We start from the raw sequence: 5623 nt of genomic DNA, 5'->3' as shown, positions 1-5623 counted from the left end.
ACACAGAGTCTGGAAGTCATACTTATCTGGAGATGGCAGTATTCTGGTTGTCAAACACCACACTGCATGAGCAGGAATCTACAAGGGACACTGTAGTCTGGACCACACAGTAGAATGGACCCACAATATCTCTTATGATTGAGACCTGGCTTGGCAAAGCATTGCATTCAACCAAGACAAATGAGTTACTATGATATCATCACACAGTAAGAACTAAATTTTTTATATGTTTCCTGTCCAAGTAGACCATAGCAGCATGATTGACCCTAAAAATAAGAGCTACCACTTAAAACTGATTTCTCATTGTCTATATTTACACATGGCTCTGTGCTTTCCTGGCAAGTCATAGAATTAAATACTTTGCAGAGCTTCTTTTGGTAAATGATTGTAATTCCTTAGTGTCATTTGTAACCCCAGGGGCACTCTGGGATGGCCACAATGTAATGTAGCAGGGAATCCCTTTGGAAATATTTTCATCAAACAATTTTTGTTGAGGCTCTTAAAATAATTTCATCTCCTTTCCTCTGGATAGCCTGCCCGTGGAGTTCAGATTGCTATATCAGAGTTGGGACGAGAAGACAAGTTAGGGCAAATAAAAAGAAATGATTCCTAGGGCTAAATGAAATGGCTCGGTGGGTAAAGATGCTGGCCACTTAAGGATGCAATCCAGAGTACCTGAATTCAATATCTAGACACCAAAGAGAGGTGGAAGCAAAGAATGGACTCCACAAAGTTTTTCTCTGACCTCTGTATGCTGAGTGGCAGCATGCATATCCATAGATACATCATAAACATATAGGTGCATGTGTGTGTGTGTGTGTGTGTGTCTGTGTGTGTGTGTCTGTGTGTGTGTGCATATACATTTTTTTAAAAAATGTGTGTGTGAATGTGCATATACATTTTTTTTTTTCAAAAAAAGAAGTGATTTTTAAATGAAAGCAGAGATCCGTTTGGAGCAGGATACTTAGGGACTCTGAGACACTTCATGTGATTGCTGGGCTCATGGTCTTTCTTGTCTTTGTTGCCTTTTCCTTTGGCGCAGAGCCAGTCATCCTGTGGACTCTTCCTAGGAAGGAGACACACAATCCATCACTCTGAGCTGTCCATATAAGACTTCACACCATGTACATCACAACATTCCATGCCTTCTTCCACCTTGTCCTCTCTTCCTCTTCTCCTGTAGATTTCACCCTAGGAACCAGAGGTGTTGCAGTCTTCTCTCTGTGCAAGGGAGTCATGATGTCTGGCTATTTAAAATGGATGCATTACCCTACTCACAATGCCTACCAACAGAGAACTTAGCTTCCCTCACAGTTTTGGCTTGTTAGCTCTTTGAGACAATTGTTTCCTCTGGCTTCTTGACTCAGAGCCCACAAGGGACAGAACAAGACAAATAATGCTAGCAGCCTGCCAGTGTATATCCATTTGAGAGAAAGGACCTGGTTCAGGCAGAGGCAGAGGATCTGTGGCTAGGACAGCAAGGTGCTGGTGACACTTTGTAAGGAGCTCAGTGTCTTTGTACAATGAAGACATCCTCATGCTCTTTGCTTCTTGGTTACATTTGAAGCAGTGAACGCATAATCCAGGATTTCCTATAAACACTTGTAGAAGTATTGAAATGCAATGAACCCTTTCCCCACAAGTTACAGACCATGCTTTTTGTTTTATTGAAGCCCAGAGAAAGAATTACAATCCTTCTTTCCAAGAGCATTCAAGGTGAGGCTCTTGGTTCTTTTTCTTTCCCAGGGCAGCTCTTAACAAGTATAGCTCTTGCAGCTAGGGAGAAGGTTTGGTGAAAAAGGGTGTTTTTTACACCCAAGCTTGAACAGACCTGAGTTCAGATCTCCAGGACCCACATTCACAAATGAAAAATAGTCAAATACAGCCACAAATGCACCTTTAGCCCTGGCACTGTGGTGGACCAGAGCGGGGGGGGGGGGGGCTCTGGTGCTCAATGGCTGCCAGCCAGCAGTGCTCCAAGTTCAGACAGACACCCTGTATCCAAGGAATAGAAAGCCATAGAGCAGGACCCCTGACATCTTCCTCCAGCTTTTGGACACACGTAGCTACATGTACACACACACACACACACACACACACACACAACACACACTGAAAGAAGAGTATTCTCCAGCTTTTCTTAGCAATACCGTCCAGTGCCTCAACACCCCATAATATCTTTGAGTCCTGAAACAGAGTATGTGCTTGATAAAAAAATATATTTCATGAATAAATAGAACAGTCCTTGGACTATGACCTGGGGACATTCTCTCTTCTTCTGTTTTGTGCTGGACAAGCACAGGTAAAGGAGGTACTGCCTGCGAGAGTCTCTGGGTGATGGTTGTCACCTGAATCTAAGAAGTACTTGAGATTATATTTGTTTTTGGGACCTACTTTAGAAAAGCTAAAATATTTTCTAGTTGTAAACCACCTAATTCTCTCCCTCCCTCTTTCCCTCCTTCCTCCCCTCTCTTCCTTTTCTTCTCTCTTTTGAGACAGAGTCTCATCCTATAACTCAGGCAGGCCTGGAACTCTATGTAACTCAGGTTGGCCTTGAACTCATGGCAATCTTGCCTCAGCCTTCTAAGTGCTAAGATTTCAGATGTGATCTTCCATGCCCAGCAGCCCCAGTGTTTCTGTAGCCTCTGAGGCTAGCCCTTGCTGACGGATCATGAGTATCTGTTCCTTGCCTTGTCATTTGTCACATAATTGCCAAAGGAAATGAATGGGTCAACAAAGATACCTGTACCTTTGTGAGCAAGACCAAGTAACTCCATCAAGAAATTAAGCACTTCCCACAGCGTGGATGAAGAAAAAGCCATAACAGGACAGAGGCTGAGTTTCCTGGCTCAGATTTGGATTGTGGGGAGTTCCAAACTGAGTGGGACTAGCTGGAGAGCCTGTTTGGTGGCTCAGTATGGTATCAGTTATCCCTACATATTTTGCCCAATAATTTATTTACTATGACTAGGGGATGGGGGTTTCTAGCCCATCTTATAGAGCTATTCAGCTATGCATTGTGGAGACCTGGGCAAAAGCAATAGAAAACTGTACCCGTGCTATTAACTCAGGGTAATAAGAACCAGACTTCTAGTGATGACCACCATATAGCCTGTCCTGCAATTCAGTCAAGACCTGTTCTCTTTTAGTTCCTGGGATGTATTTCCTGATTTCTTTCTTAACCTTAACACCGGCTGTGCCAGAGGCAGAGCAGAGTGTCTTATATGTTCTTCACACCCTGGATGGCAGAGTGAGAATTGAGCTCCTGCCAAGTCCCATAGGAATGATTAAAACTCTGTGGTCACCAGAGAACACAGCTTACTCATAGAAACTAGAAATAGGTGATTGATATTTGAACTATTTTTCCTTACCACTTAAGTTGATAGTCCCACTAGATCATTTTAGAATACATATGTATGTTCAGGTCTAAGGTGTGGTGATTGGTTACATTCTCCTATTCAGAATATATTCTCTGATAACCCTGTGACAATTGGCTCTCACAGTCTGGCAAAGTAAAGGAGTGACCTCAATAGTTCCCCAAATGCAAAAGTGAAGGCAACTCCTGAATGACTGAGAGCAAACTATCAGAGTAAAGGAAAACACAAATGTCCTTGGTCAGGAAGATTGCCTGAACTTTCTTCTTTAAAATGTACCACCCTTAACTTGCCTGCCCTAGTTAGCCTTAAGGATCAATTTGAGATAGCCTAGGTCACCTGAGAAGGAATCTCAGTTGTGGGATTGCCCAGATCAGATTTGCCTGTGGGTATATCTGTAGAAAGATGTTGTGATTGTTAATTGATGTAGGAGTGTTCAGCCCACTGTGGGCAGCACCATTCCCTGGGCGGGTGGTCTTGAACTCTATAAGGAAGTCATCTAAGCCTGTGCCTAAGAGTTAGAAGCAAGCCAGCAAACAGTGTTCCTCTATAGTCTCTGCTCTGATTCCTTGGCTGTGAGTGAGTTTCTTGGTCAGAGGAAATGCTGTATGGAATTGCAAGCAGGCCTGGCTTCAAGTTCTTTGCTTAAGTTCCTGCCATGGCTTCAGTCAATGGTGGGTTGTGACCTGTAAGCAGAAATACACCCATCTTTCCCCTAAGTTGCTCTTGCTCCGTGTTTTATCACAGCAACAGAAAGGAGAATAGGATCGATTCTGAACTTAGCAAAGGATGTTAAGTTTTAAAATGTGTGGGAATGTATATAACTTATTAATAAATCTTATCTACAGAGCCAACATGTTGAAGAGGTAGGGAGGCAGGTTTGTATGTGCTGTGTGAGTCCAGATTGCTTACTCCTGTTGTCTGCCCTTGACATTGTATAGGAAAGGCTAGCATGGGTGTTAGTGTCATCTCTACAGTGAATTCTCTCAAAATTTCTAGAATTAAGCAATTCTGACAAAGAGTGAAAGAACTCAGTTTTATATCCAGATTAAAAATTTCAAACTCGAGCTGGCACATTTAGGAAGAGATATTGATGGAAACCAGAAAAACTGCTTAAGATGCCCTTGTAACCTGCTAAATTTGTCTCTGTGAGGGCTGCAATGTCAAAACCACACAGTCTATACTCTTTGCTGGGACAAGCAGAAAGCAGAATGTTGTTGCTTAAAAAATAGACAATGATACTTTTCCCCTGTGCTGAATTAATGGCTCATAAAAATGTAACACTATTTGGGATAGGTAAACTAAAATTCAGATGGGCAGTGATTAATTCTTAAAGTCAATGGTCAAGGCCAGTAGTTTGCTGAAGGGTGATGCCTGCAGAAACTTCCATTAGATCTTTACAGTAAGCAAGCGAGGATATTCCTTGACAGCTGGGGTCCATTCTAAATCGATTAAGTGATAGCATTATGCAAAAAGAACATATGCAACATGGGGCATTGGAGACATATCCTATCAGCCATGTGGTGTGTGTGTGTGTGTGTGTGTGTGTGCGTGCGTGCGTGCAGGCAAACTCACACATGTAGGCATGTTAGGAATCTTCCTCTGTTCCTTTCCTACTTATTTTTTTGAGAGAGGGTCTCTTGCTGACTCTGTTGTCTGGGTTCACTGAACAGTGAACTCCAAGACCTACGTGTGTCACATTCCCAGAGCTGGTGTTACAGACTTGCAATGCTATTCCAGGCTTCTATGTTGCATCTGAATCAGATTCTCATGCCCACATAGTAAGCCTACTGACTCATCCATCTCTCAAGAGCCCCATTCACTGTTTTTGGAAGGTCTAGTTGCCTTGAGCTGTGTGTGCTCTTCTTTCTTCTTGCTCACTCTGTTCCCTTCCCCTTCCTTCTCTGCCTCTTCCTTGTCATCCTCTTCCTCTCCTATTTTCTCTCTCTTTGGTGAGCCTCCGAGGTGCTCAGAAACCTGCTCTGCCATGGTAAACTTCGAATACCATCTCTGCCCTCAGGGAGTGCAAGACAGTTTGGAGAAATAACTGACAGAGACAGTCTAATGAGACCGGATGTCAAATGATATATTCAGGTTTCAGAACTTCAACAACAACCTTCTTAGAGGAGGATTTTAAGAACTCCCAATGTGCTAGACCACTCTTGCAACACCCATTCCAAAATCAGTTCTTTCATTATTATGAGACAGACAGACAGACAGACAGACACACACACACACACACACACACA

Source organism: Mus pahari, chromosome 5 (genome assembly GCF_900095145.1).
Source record: "Mus pahari chromosome 5, PAHARI_EIJ_v1.1, whole genome shotgun sequence".
In the NCBI taxonomy this organism is placed as follows: domain Eukaryota; kingdom Metazoa; phylum Chordata; class Mammalia; order Rodentia; family Muridae; genus Mus; species Mus pahari.
This window is presented reverse-complemented; position numbering follows the sequence as displayed.